At 47.0% G+C, this 14,982-nt stretch overlaps 1 protein-coding gene across 2 annotated transcripts in view; it reads left to right on the top strand.

Annotated features, from left to right (window-relative positions):
- rnf13 (ring finger protein 13) overlaps positions 1 to 14,982 on the top strand; it is an 86,632-nt gene that overhangs the window by 26,154 nt on the left and 45,496 nt on the right. The gene's annotated exons all lie outside the window — the stretch shown is intronic.

Raw genomic sequence — 14,982 nt, 5'->3', positions numbered from 1 at the left:
GTAAATGAAAGCAAGCACATTGCATATACTAAAAGTTGTGCACGTTCAACGTACACTTTTTCCCACGCCAAAACTGGTTTCCCAAAACCTACTCAAATCAATGCAATTTTATGTCCTGCGTAAAAATAAAAAAACAATAAAATTCACAGCAGTGTTGTCTCAACTCACTCCAACCACTTCACCGACGCTGAACAGTCACCAGTGCAAACGGTAAATAAGTGGTACTAGGTTAAGTAAAGTAGGACGAGGGGAAAGGAGAGGAGAGGAGAGAAGAGGAGAGGAGGGCAAGATTTTGTGGTGCCCCCAGGAGGTACCGGGTACTATGCAGACGGGAGCTGCCAGAAGAGACAGAGCCTGTGTGTGCGTGCGTGTGTGGGTACAGTTTGGCCTCAGCTTGTCCCATGTGAAGTGTGTAAGACAACACCAAGCCTCCCCTCTCCTCCCCTCTCCCCTCCCCTCACCTCCTTCAAGTGGCTCCTGGGGGTGGATGGGGGCATTGGAGTTGAGGTACAGAGGGTTTAAAAGTAGGGTGTGACTGAGGGGGTGACCACCGTGTGAGTGAGTGACTGCACTCTCTCGAGGGAGGACGTGCTAGGGTTTCACTGCTGGTACAGTAGCACCCTGAAGTCCTGGAGCTGGGGTATTGCTGGTGATGGTTGGGGTGTTGGTGGTATGTGCCCATAGGAAATGGCAGCCGGAGGAGCTACAGCAGGGGGTATAGGGGTGAAGGAAGAGGAGGGGAAGGCAAGGCTTTTTCCGCCTGCGGGAAATGGTGCGCCGCCAACGCGCCATCCCCATCTTGTGTTTCACAGGGGGACACAGAAAAAAAATCCTGTGTCTGTATCGTTGTGTTTTATGCCTTGGTTTGTCTTAGGGTGTAGATCTGGAGGACCCTGTTTCTCGAAAGCGGCGTTGCTAACCAGAGTTAGAAACTTATTAGGTTGCTTGCCTGGGTGAAATTGTGTAGCAACCAGTTTTTACGTAGTTTGTGCCGATGCTGTCGAGAAATGGGCCATAAATGAAATGAGTCCATAAACTGTATTACCGGTATGTGTGTACAGCATTTGTGTAGCTGGCTTCTGTACAGGACTTAAGTTAAGTTAGTTTTTCACTGTTTTTAGCTTCATAAATTGAAAAGACTGACCAGGTCCGCTTTAAAGACGATGTCTTCACCTGCACTAGACATACAAAACAGCAAAGGAATCGAAATAACATTTCTCATTCTCACTGCCAGATCTGTACGCACTGCATGACTAGGGGTGTAAATAATAATAGAAATGAATCGATGCATCGATTTAATCGAATCGTATCGAATCGATTTGTGGGGCATTCTTAAGTATCAAAAGAAATTGAATCGCTGGCCCCTATCCAATTCCCTAGCTCTATAATGTAATAGAAGTAGAAAAATAATTGGAAAAAATCGAATCGAAGCGTATCGTGGGGAATTCTTAAGTATCAAAAATAATCTAATCTCTGCTATAAGAAATCGATACCGATATCGTATCATCATAGGGGCTGTGATTTACACCCCTACGCATGACTGTGTATAGTATGTCTGTGTGTGTGTCCATGCCTATGCCTGTGTGTCTGTGTCTCGCAATGTAAGCGAAGGGGAAAGTGTGACAGCATCTCAGCTTCTTGAGAGTGTGTTCTCCTAATAAGTCTCTGTGGTGAGCCAAAGCCCACTTAATCTCTGTCATTACTCAACCTTGAAGACTAGCATTGTGCAACAGGCAGCAACACACAAAGAAAGGCAGGGAGGCTCTGTGTGTGTGTGTGCACGCGTGTGTGTGTGTGTTTTTTTTGTGAAACCAAGCATTTGTGTCGATGTGTGAGACCTAGGCAGACAAGTACCTGTTGTGTGAGTCAGAGGCAGAATTTGTGTGAGTAAGTGAGTGTGCATGGTGAGTTTATATACTGTCCAAGGGTGTGTGTGTGTGTGTGTGTGTGTGTGAGTGTGTGAGTGTGTGTGTGTGTGTGTGTGTGTGTGTGTGTGTGTGTGTGTGTGTGAGTGTGAGTGTGAGTGTGAGTGTGAGTGTGAGTGTGAGTGTGAGTGTGAGTGTGTGTGTGTGTAAGTAATAGAGAATGATCTAGCAAGCGAGGGAGCGAGGCTGAGGCGTACCCCCTGTTCCTCCCATGCCATACCTTATATGGCAGCGCTGCATCACTAGAGGTGTTTCCTGGCCTGGACCAGGCGGCACTGGGCTGTAACCGGAGTCTTCCCCGCGCTCTCCACGACACTTCCTCACACTGTTCCCAGACCTGCCGCCCCAGCACACTCCACTCTATACATACTCGATCCAGCATCTGTGCTAGTCAGCCACACAGCAAAAAAAACACCTAATGACTAGTACTTTTGATTTAGAAATTATTTTAGACTATTCATGGAGCAAGTCAATTGTTCCTTTGTTTACATATTTTTTTAAAACTCTTTACAATCACAAAATTCTGATCTAGAAAAAATGGCTTGCTCTATGGACAAATTTGGAGTAGTTCAAAAGTACAAGTTGTTAATTGATTTTTGCTTAAAAGATCAGTGAGATGTCGAAGTACGCACAAGGTGTTACAACTCCTTTCATTATTCTGGTCCAGGATCTGTGTGTTTGTCAGTCGCGCATCTTTCCAGAGTCAGTTGAAAGGCAACTCATAATCAACTCTCTGGTGGCAAGAGATACTGAAATGACACTAAAAACTATAACTAAAACATTTCACTAGAAACACTTGACCACGAATGTGGAGTGTAAGCTTATGTCACTATGCTTTGGCCTAGGGCAGGGCGATATGACAATATACTAATTCACTACTAACTTATTTTAGCCATTATTATAGCTAATACACAATTTCATATCATTTAACATTTCAAACACCAGGTGACAATAAATTATTGTCCACCCTTGGGGACAATACAGTAAAGTACACTCTGACTCTGACTCTTAGGTTTGTATTACTGTAAAAAGAAGAATAAAAAGATTACAACATAACAAAAATAACTAAAAACATACGCAATTGTGGTATATCGTGATATAAAGTAATCCATATCGTAATGTAAGTTACTGTATGTTTTTTTCCATATCGACCAGCACTACTTTGGCCTACCAAGCTCATAGTTGAACTGAATCTAATGGGAGGGTCGTTTATGTGACTTAAACGAACAATTGGTGTCTGATCGACCGCCTCTAGAACTGACTCTAGAACGGTCCATTCCAGTCCAGAGGGCGTTGAGCTGGTGAGCTGAGCTGTGCAGCTGAACACAAACAAACGCCTAGTTTAGCAGTGGAGCGCTACACTGCTCCAGAGAGAGGGAAGCCTCGCTGAGCGGGACGAGAGGGAGGGAGGGAGGGAGAACGCTTTGACTCGATTAGCTGACGAACAGGCAGACTGACCCAGAATCAGTGGACGCCACGCAAAACGCCCTCAGACACTACTAAGCAGGGGGGCCCCTGCAGACTTTGTGTGTGTGTGTGTGTGTACTTACAAGCGCTCAATCACTGAGCTGGAAAGGTCAGTAACAGGGGAGGCAGTGTGTGTATACACGTGTGTGTGCGTGTGCGCACGTGTGTGTGTGTGCGCGCGCGCGTGTGTTTGCGCATGTGTGTTTGCGCATGTGTGTGTGCGCATGTGTGTGTGTGCGCGTGTGTGTTTGCATGCTGCCCGTGGGTGTGTGTGTGTATGTTGTATGTACTGACTGAGGAGGGAAGTATTGGAGGGGGATGGGAGGCCTACTGTAAGGACTTACATAAGATGATAGTCATATGGAGGAGGTGGGGGGGAACTGGTTGACTCTGACTCTGAAATCGGATCACTTGGTCGGGGGGGCAGTGGGGGGCTGCCTGCCTTCCTTCTCTAGCCCTGGCTGTGTTTCTCTCTCTCTCCCTCTCCCTCTCCCTCTATCTCTCTCTCTCTCCCTCTATCTCTCTCTCTCTCTCTCCCTCTCTCTCTCTCTCTCTCTCTCTCGTTCTGTCTCTGTTTTCCTCTCTCCTCCTTTAATGGAACCCCTCCCCACTCCCTTCTATCCTTTCCTTTTCCTCTACATGCTGTGTCATCCACCCCCCATCTCATTCCCCTACCACATCATCTCTGACACACACGCACGCACGCACGCACGCACGCACGCACGCACGCACGCACGCACGCACGCACGCACGCACGCACACCCACACACACACACACACACACACACACACACACACACACACACACACACACACACACACACACACACACACACACACACACACCAGCGTCCGCAGTGGTGGATCGATTTAGATGGCATTCCTGTCCTGACTCAGGGCCTTGAGTGTAGACACACACAGATGACTGTGCTTCCTCCTACGGTGTACAGAGGGGCCCAGGTGGCTCTGAGTAGACTGGAGAGGGAGGGTGTGTCTTTAGTGCCAGGCCCTGGCCAAGACTGAAGCCTCCTGCTGATACTGCCAGTTGCACCACAACACCATTACATTACATTACATTACATTACATTACATTAAGATGACATTGACAAGATTGCATTAATCGACTTAGTTATGTGAAGTACAGGGTATTGGTTACAGTGTAGGGTTAGGTGCCTTGTTTAAGGGCACCTTAGCCATGGAGGTGTGCGGTAGGGAGTGGAAGGGGGGGAACCAGCAACCCTCTGATCTACAGTAAAGCCCATCTCCTTAACCACTGCTGCTGCCAGCCGCACACTTGTAGCCCACTTGCAATTTCCACAAATGTGCGAGGCCCACCTCTTACCCAATAAACCATAATAAACTCAAATAAATAGTCCTCAATAGTATTCCAAGTGGGCCTTGAAATTATTTTTAAAAAATCCAAATAATATTTATGACGTGTGTGTCACTGCTGACTATTTATTTGAGTTTTATGGTTTATTATTGGGTTAGAGGTGGGCCCCGAACCTTTGTTTAAATTTTAAGTAGGCCCCAAGTTGGATAGGATTGTGGGAACCGTATTTAAGCTTTCCTCACCGCACCGCACTGCTCTCCCCACTGCTCTCCACAGCTCTCCTCACAGATGTCCACTGCATTGGGCACCGCTGGATCGCGCTCAGCTGGCACACAGCACCTGTTACAGCATACTGTCACTGCAGTGTGTGCGTATGTGTGTGTGCGTGTGCGTGTGTCTGTATTTGCGTGCGTGCACACGCGTGTCTGTGTGTGTCTGTCTGTGTATGAACTCACTTAACCCTGAATAGTGAAGAGGTGGCTGTGGACATGCATTAAAAGGCTGCGGCAAGTCAGCGCTTTCATGGGGGTGTGAGGAAAAGTGATAACAGCCAAGCCTCTGGAATGGTGCGTGTGTGTGCCTGTATTTGTGTTTGTCATTAATTGTGTGTGAGTGAGTGAGTGAGTGAGTGAGTGAGTGAGTGAGTGAGTGAGTGAGTGAGTGAGTGAGTGAGTGAGTGAGTGAGTGAGTGAGTGAGTGAGTGAGTGTGTGAGTGAGTGAGTGAGTGAATGTCAGGGATGATGCGTGCATGTGTGTGAGTTTGTGTTTGACAGTGTGTGTGTGTGTGTGTCAGTATTAATAGTTCCAAGAGGGGAAGCCAGGATCAGGGTAGGCTTTGGAAAGACACATGATGAATGAGTTGTGTGGAAGAGAGGGTGACTAAGGAGAAGAAAGAACGGTGGTAGAGATAATTGGCAAAAGAGGAGGGGTGGAGGAGGGGTACGCTGGAACAGGGCCTTTGTGAGGACGGAGGGAAGAAAAGAGGGGATATGAGAGGAGAAAAGGGGAGAGGGGGGTGGCTTCATTTGTGACCCTCCTGACACCAGCTGTGGCTGGTCGAGGGGGGGGTGGCACTGTGTGTGTGTGTGTGTGTGTGTGTGTGTGTGTGTGTGTGTGTGTGTGTGTGTGTGTGTGTGTGTGTGTGTGAGAGAGAGAGATGGAGACAGACAGAGAGAGAGACAGGGAGAGGGACAGAGAGAGAGAGACAGAGGGCTTGTGTGTGTGTGTGTGAGTGTGACTTCCAGGGGAGGGGAGGGATGAGGGGGCAGGAAACCCAACACTGGATCCATCTGTGTCAGAGATCTCTCTTCCCCTTTTCATTTTCTCCCCATCTCGCTCTCTCTCTCTCCTCTTTTCCTACCCCTCTCTTCTTCTTCTCCGTCTTCTCGCTCTCTCCCTCCCTCCTTCCCTCCCTCTGCAAGGACGTAATAGGGGAAGGCCAGAGAGTCAGCCCTCTTCCTGTCTCAGGCTGCCCCTCCCCCCGCTCCTCTCTCTCGCTCCCTCTCTCGCTCTTTCTCTATCCACCAGCCTCTGCTTCTCTCTCTCTCTTCTCTCAGCACACACTCACACATCCTTACAGCCCCTCACACAATGGCATGTTATATAACACACGTGCTCTGAAAAGCGCGCGCACACACACATACGCACATACACACAGCATTCCACCACAGGCCAGACGCGGCGACCAGAGATAGCTGTTGACTGCTGCTGCTCTGCCGGAAGGGAAGGCTGGTTGGAAATGCTGAAGGTGTTTGCTTCTGTTTCGTAAATGATGTAAGCTGTTCCTTAAAGATGGAGTTGATTTCTTCAAGAACCGCTCTGCTCGTGTGTGTGTGTGTGTGTGTGTGTGTGTATGTGTGTGAGAGAGAGTCAGTGTGTTTGTGTGTGTGTGTGTGTGAGAGAGAGAGAGAGAGAGAGAGAGAGAGAGAGAGAGAGAGAGAGAGAGAGAGAGAGAGAGAGAGAGAGAGAGAGAGAGAGAGAGAGAGAGAGAGAGAGAGAGAGAGAGAGAGAGAGAGAGAGAGAGAGAGAGAGAGAGAGAGAGAGACTGCCTGTGTGTGTGTGTGTGTGTATGCCCATCCTGTTGCTCAGGCTGTGTTGGAGGAAGGGGGTTTGTGTGTTAGAAAGAGAGGGAGAGTGAGAGCCTGTGTGTATGTGTGACTGCTCGTGTGTGTGCTTTTGTGTCGGCGGGCGGTCACCCAGGAAATGGCTTATCGGCCGTGGCGGTGGCAGTGGTGGTGGCCAAGGCGTCTCTGTGCTGTTGTGACACCAAACAGCCGGGGTCACCACGTCCCCTCCCCCCAGCGCTGTGGCACCACCTCGGGTGGCGGCTGGCGCTCCACAACACATGGGCACACACACACACACACACACACACACACACACACACACACACACACACACACACACACACACACACACACACACACACACACACACACACACACACACACACACACACACACACACACACATACAGAGGCGCACACAATGGGCAAAGACCCACAGTCTCTCACACACACACACACACACACACACACAGAGACACAAAAGCACACCCATAGTTAATGTGTGCCAGAAACAGAGGAGACACTGTACGGTACACGCATACCCAAACAGGCACCCACACAAACGCACTTGCAGACAGACACACACAGTCAGACACACACCCACTTACCACACAATGTATGTGTGTGTGCAGCTGGTTACTTAGGCGACAGGATACAAACACGCACACTACACACTACACACATACCCACAGACGCTACACTACAGATTACACACTACACACACACACCACACACACTACACATTACACACACACACACACACTAGTCACACACACACACACACTAGTCACACACACACACACACACACACACACACACACACACACACACACACACACACACACACACACACACACACACACCCTTTAACAGCCATCTACCTCACATCACATTATCAGCCGCTGGCCCTCCCTGCCGTTTCAGCCCCTTATCTAATCATCAGTGGACTTTGAAACCCAATCACTCTCCTCTGCTGTAGATGCCTACTGACAAACGAGAGAGAGAGAGAGAGAGAGAGAGAGAGAGAGAGAGATAGAGAGAGAGAGAGAGAGAGAGAGAGAGAGAGAGAGAGAGAGAGAGAGAGAGAGAGAGAGAGAGAGAGAGAGAGAGAGAGAGAGAGAGAGGAAAGCAGGGAGCAAGAGAGGGAGGCTGAGAAAGATGGAAGAGAGAGAAGGAGAGAGATGAGGGGAAGAATGAGAGAAGGAGGCAGAAAGAGAGAGATGGAAGAGGGAGAGAGGGATGCAGAGGGAGAGATGAGGATAAATGTTGGGTCGAGGAGGTGCGAAAAAGTGTTGGCACAGTCATAAGGACATAGTGCCATTATGGACTCTGGTGTGTGTGTGTGTGTGTGTGTGTGTGTGTGTGTGTGTGTGTGTGTGTGTGTGTGTGTGTGTGTGTGTGTGTGTGTGTGTGTGTGTGTGTGTGTGTGTGTGTGTGTGTGTGTGTGTGTGTGTGTGTGTGTGTGTGTGTGATGCCAGTGTGCTGCTGTAATGGCTGATGTTATCGTGTGTTCTAAAATTAATGCTGACCAAAGAAGCTGAGAGGATGTGTGTGTGTGTGTGTGTGTGTGTGTGTGTGTGTGTGTGTGTGTGTGTGTGTGTGTGTAGGGGGATGAAGTAAAGGTGCATGTATGTAAGTATGTACAGAGGTGGCCATTCCATTCTCCACACTACACTGTACGTATGTGTGTGTGTACAGAGGTTAGTTTGCATTCGCCACGCTACTCTCTGTGTGTGTGTGTGTGTGTGTGTGTGTGTGTGTGTGTGTGTGTGTGTGTGTGTGTGTGTGTGTGTGTGTGTGTGTGTGTGTGTGTGTGTGTGTGTGTGTGTGTGTGTGTGTGTGTGTGTGTGTGTGTGTGTGTGTGTGTGTGTGTGTGTGAGAGAGAGAGAGAGAGCAGAGGTTAGCATTCACCATGTTGTGGCACCATAACTCTCATTATCTGTGTCCAGAACAGCACGCCTGTTGCAAAGGCCTGGAACCGTCGCATTTTTCACATTCTTACATCCTTGGCCCCGTGTACAGCTGGGTGTGTAGCACCCAATCACAGGAGGGCAACCAGCTCACACCCAATAAGATTGCTCCCACATGTGACCCTGTCCATATGATAACCGATCCTATTTTTTTTTCAGTGTCATGACTCTTTGAGCCTAGTCTTATACAGACCTGACCACAGCAGTTGTTTTTCTGTTCAGAGACTAGGCATGAACAAAAGCGCTGACGTTATGGTATTGTGTGGCTGAGTTGGTGAACGGGCTCTGGAGTGTGGTTGAAAGCAGATCTGGTCAGTTGTTGATCAATGTATGTTTAGTTCATGAGGAGGGGATTTGATGTCAATAATGTGTCAATAGATGAATAAATGAAATGCATTGAAATACTTATACATATAATAGTATAATAGTATTTATTCTGATGTTTAAAGAATATATGAGTTCTGAAATCAGCACAATATACAAATTTAGTGCAGCTGCACAGCTCTCAAAAAACCGCAATAATAACAGACCGCTCACGTACAGATACACTTTCAGCAGAGACACACTCATGCACAGACGCAAACCAAGACACACTCACACAAAAACGAACACGCTGAGAGTGACTGCCACAGAAACACAGATATTTTACACCACGCTCACTGTTTCCCCAGCCGTGGCATGTTGTTTTAAGTGCCTCCGTCTGTGCCTCTGTGGTGTGGTTTGCATCAGGAAGAGAAGAGAGTGCATCAGTCTGTCTGTCTGGCAGAGAAGAGAATGCGTCTGTCTGGCTGTTTTTCTGTCTGTCTGTCTGTCTGTGGGTGGGAGACGTGACACCTTGTTTTTTCGTAACATTGGTTAAAAACCTACAAAACTGTTATTTTTCCTTTAAAAAACATATGCCAATGAAAGAAGATGTGGTACATTATGTTTCATATTAGTCTTAGATGAGAAGAAACATTTTTGTTAAGATTTATGTAAAGGTTTATATGTCAAATATCCTGCGGTGTGACTGTAACATTATTGAAACCTGGAATATAATATATATATAAATTAACCAACAACATTTTGAATAATGTATGAAGCATTTGGCACGATTGCATAAATATTAACTTCATATTAAGACATGTGAATGTGAAAAAAACTCAAGACAGTAATACTAACTACAAGTTCAATTTCGTAACACAAATTGCGTCCTGTGGGGTGACATGTATGTCAATGTTTGTGAATGGGCAGCTGCAAGGCCAACTATAAGGGTCTTAAAGACTGGCTCCTAACCAGTCAGTACCTCAGTTATTGGAGAGTGCTGTGGAAGTTTAAGGTGACTCTTAACCTCTTAATATGTCTTCATATTGCAATCTTTCTGTCACGCAATGCTTAGGTTCATTTTATGGTGTCCTGTGGTGTGACTGCTCTTATAGGAGGAAAAAAAGTTTTTTATAAATGAAAACACATATTAAGATTAAACACAATATCATTATCAAGTTAGCATGAGCTCAGATGTCATTCATGTATACAAAAGGATTAAAATGGCCGTAATGCAGTGAATTCCCTGTGGTGTGACTCCATTTTCCTGCGGTGTGACATGCCTATGCAATGTGTTGATGCAAGAAACATTTTCCCAAAAATGGCAAAAATAAGGTGAAATTCCACAGACCACTAAGTGCTTTATTTTTTTCATTTTTTTTTCAATTTTTATCCATCATTTTTTTCAGGAATTTGAAAAACTTTTTTTTTTTTGCCTTACGCCCTTAAACGTCAACCACCCCTGTCTGTCTGTCTGTCTGTCTGTCTGTCTGTCTGTCTGTCTGTCTGTCTCTCTCTCTCTCTCTCTCTCTCTCTCTCCCTCCTTCCCTACCTGCCATGCTTATCCTGCCATGACATGGCTAATTACACTGTCAGCCTATACCCCGCAGTCCCAAACCCAACCAAAGTGTCACCAATCCAGTGCCGATGTGATTGATCCTACCACCCCCATCCTTTACATTCCTAGTCTGCTCCATCAGATGCTTTGTGTCGTGTATTGAATTGTGCTCATTCATGTGTCTTTGCCGTGCCGTGGTAGGTTAATACATTTCAGTGTCTCAGATCTCCTCAGTTAACACTATGATTCTCTGTAATATTTACTATCAAAGAGTCGCTGTAATAAAGTGCAAAACAGTTGTGTGCGTGCGCGTGTGTGTGCGTGTGTGCGTGTGTGTCCCAACCTTTGGGGCTTCTATTATTCAAAAATGCAAATATTTATTTTAGTTGCCTTTCCACTGATATCATATATTTTATGGCCATGCAAGCAAAGGGATACCGGTGTCCTGTCTGTATGAGCTACCCGTCGAGATGTGATCCTTTTCGCTACTGAGCATGCGCACGCATGCGCACACCCTCGCGGCGGTTTTCGCCTGTGATTGCCCATCGAATTGTGCAACTGCAGTTTACAAACTCGAGAAATGGCAGTGGATCATGCATCTGAGCAAGCGGCGCGATTATATATCCCCTGAGACTGTCAAATTTAGTGACTCAAACTCTGAGGTTACAACTGAGGTTACCACTATTATGTCATCAATAGTCTAGTTAGGCTATATCCACCGACTGTCATCGGCTGAAAGTTACGATATGGGGAGAAAACGGGAAATGGCGTGGATCACTCAAACTCTGAGTTATGTCATCGATAGTCTAGTTATATCCACCGACTGTCATCGACTGAAAGTTACGATATGGGGAAAAAACAGGAAATAGCGTGGATCAAAACTGTTAATTGTGATATTAATTTGATGGTGGTGATGTTGATTCCTTGTGTAGTCACCACCGACTGTCATCGACTGAAAGTTACGATAGGGCCTATATCCCCTGAGACTGTCAACTTCAGTGACTCAGTTTTGAAAATATGATTCCGGTCATTAAAAGAGGTGTTGCCCATAAATTGACAGACATCTGCCAAAACAAAGCCACAATAGCTATCTGCTATCTGGGAATATCTAAACCGCGCTTGCTTGTTTATACCCATAGCACATAATTTCATATGGCAATGTTGCCTTGCGAGACAGGCCCACGTCGCATTGAAACCAAACCAACAGCAAGTGGCTGCATTAAACAACCCGTAGCCAGGCCCTGATCCCAAACACTTTCTCCAGTCCGAGTCCTGTATTTGCGCAAACTCAGCTCAGTCTCTTTTATGGCACGTTTCTTAACTTGCTCAAACGAGAGGCTCACTTTTTTTTAAGTGGTCAACAGCCGCACGTTCTTATTAAACTCTGCACGAACGATTGCACACCCCTGTCCGTGAAATAAATAAAGTAATGGTTATTAAAACAGTCCTACGTGGACCATGGCCGATTGAAACGTCTTCCACGGAAAATCAAGGTAGCTCATTTAGATGAGGCAGCGCAAATCGATAGAACACCACTATCGAGTAAGGCTACCAGTCGCTCATCTCGACGAGGCAAGTCATCTCGACAGAACAGGCTGACCATTAGAAAATACGCTGTGCATGAATAAATATACAGTACATTTTTTATTTCATAACTCAAATACCATTATTTTGCGGGTTTCGTGGAAATCCATGAGCTCATCTAATGCCCAGTCAACACAATCTTTAAAAAATAATATGGCAAAAACATTTTTTAATAATTTGAAACTAGGACACTCTTAAGTCTTCCCAAGGTAAAACTAGTTTAGGCTTTTTTTTGAGGCCCCATGGGCAAATAAGCTCCAAGCAGCTCCAAACATCTTCCCCCAGCTGCACATGCGTACGAGCGTGTAGCTGAGCAGCTTTTGTCTGCCATGACTTCCTCTGTTGCTTCTGCTGCTACACAGAGCCCTTTCTGGGCTGCCCGCATTTTGGGAGGAAACCCCTGTGGTAGTGTCTGGAACAACAAGGGCAACAGACTTATCCCCAACCATCTATTGTGACCAGTTTAAATTCTTTTTTTGGGTACTTTTATTAGTTTATTTATGAAAGGACATTGAGAGATTAGACAGGACATTAGTGGTGAGAGAGAGATGAGGACGTTCGGCAAAAAGGACCGTGGCTGGAATCGAACCCTGGTCGCCGGCATAGCAGCCCAGTAGCCTACCGTTAAAGCTTCTTTTAAACACACTTCCCATTATCCACATAGCCTAGTGTACGTTTTAATAACAATTAGAAGCAACCTTTTTCTCCAGACCTCGGAATACCTGGGAGGTGAGGTTTTCGGCGTCTGGTAGCCTACAATTATTGCTCCCATATTTGGAGCTAAATCACAAACGATGCTCAAGTACGCCAACATGGCAGCACCCTGCAGTCCAAAATTGGCTTCATTCGACTCTGCTAAAGTCTATGGGTGATGCCACGGATAGTAACTGTCGAATTTATTATATGGTCGATGGTCTGGAGTCTAGCCTACGTAGATAGCATACGGAACTAGCATACTACACTAGCTGAATGCATAAGATTACTTCACTAGCTAGCTTACTGAGGCAACCCTACTGCACTAGCCTATTCTGAACTAGCCCATTGCATTAGCCTATTGCACTACGGCCTGCTCCACCACAGCACTTGCGTACTGCACTACCTACTTCGCCTTCTGAACTAGCATACTGCTCTAGCTTAATGCATTAAGGTCAGATTAGACTTCAGCAACTGCGAGCGTGAAAAGTCGCGTGGGAGTGGCCACGAACCAATTTTGTATTCATGCATCTGCGAGCTCTGCGAGGTCCGAGGTCTCGTTGCCAGCCACATTTGAAATTGCGCGATTAGGCTACTTTCACTACATTGTAAGCACTGCGGTCATTATTAAGCAATGTTGCTTTCTATCCCGGTTAGCGAGGTATTTTCACACAAATTGCAAAGGCAATGCAGTGGTATCATTATTTGACATACCCAGTCTGTTTTCACGAGCAGAAAATGCAAGCATGTAAAGACAGTTGATTCTGCCGATGTGTGTTTACATTCGGTGGAGGAACGGTAGTAAAACCGCAGGCATTGTGCCACGAGTGTTCAACTGATGCATTGTTTGTTACTTAGCTTAGCTTCGTGTATTTACACACATTTACACACAAGGCATTAATAGGCCTAAAGTTTTTAACAGAATACAGCTCTGCTCTCGCAAACTACTGGCATTGCGCTGCCACAAGAACAGAACAAGGAAGTAGCGAGACGACCAATCATAGTGCCTTTTTGTCTGCGTACTCCGCGTCCGTCCGACGGATAGTTAGAATTTTTTCGAGGCGCTAGACGACGGGCGCAGAGCCTCTGAGAGGGGGGCGTGGACTCGCATAGACAGAAAACGGACGGACGCAGATTCTATGCGAGCGAAGCATAAATCTAGCTTTAGCCTACTGTATAACAAACCGCCCGCAGCTGCAGCCATCAGCCATCAGCCATCCACCCATTCATCCACCCCTGCCTGCCTGCTACCCTGCCTGCCTGCCTTCCAACCCCCAACTCCCAACCCCCCAACCATGGCAAGGAGCTGATGGTATCTGCATGTCTCTCTCTCTCTCTCTCTCTCTCTCTCTCTCTCTCTCTCTCTCTCTCTCTCTCTCTCTCTCTCTCTCTCTCTCTCTCTCTCTCTCTCTCTCTCTCTCTCTCTCTCTCTCTCTCTCTCTCTCTCTCTCTCTCCCTCTCTCTCCCTCTCTCTCTGTGATGTTCGGGGGAAGTGTTGGGCCACAGGGACAGGATGTGTATGGTGTGGCTCCATCGGGACCTACGCTGATTAAGCTTCACAGGAACCAAAGAGGAGGGGAGGAGGTGAGGAGGGGAGAGGAGTAGAAAAGAAGGGGGTGAGCGGGTGTGGGTAGAATGGGAGACTAGAGAATCCTCATAGCCATCATCTCACAAACAAAAAGGCAGGAGTGTGTGTGTGTGTGTGTTTCAGAACAGCATGTCGTGGGGGGAGGTTGGAGTGACTGGGAGTGAGCAGCATCATCAGGATGTGTGCTGTGCTGTGCTGTGCTGAGCTTGTGGTTTAGCGTCTGTGTGCGTGGGGGAGGATGGATGTGGGATTCCTCGGCAGTGAGTGTGACTTTTAGGATGTGTTTCTGCCGTGTGTGTGTGTGGGTGGGTGTGTGTGTGTGTGTGTGCGTGGGTGTGGGTGTGTGTGGGTGAGTGTCAGCGAGGTAGTGTGTGTGTGTGTCAGCAAGGAAGTGTGTGTGTGTCAGAGAGGGAGTGTGTGTGTGTCAGAGAGCAAGAGTGGGGGGATGTGCATGTGTTTGCACCCTTTAGTATGTGTGTATGTGTGTGTGTGTGT

The sequence above is a fragment of the Engraulis encrasicolus genome, chromosome 6, assembly GCF_034702125.1.
Source record: "Engraulis encrasicolus isolate BLACKSEA-1 chromosome 6, IST_EnEncr_1.0, whole genome shotgun sequence".
Classification (NCBI taxonomy): Eukaryota; Metazoa; Chordata; class Actinopteri; order Clupeiformes; family Engraulidae; genus Engraulis; species Engraulis encrasicolus.
This window is presented reverse-complemented; position numbering and strand designations above follow the sequence as displayed.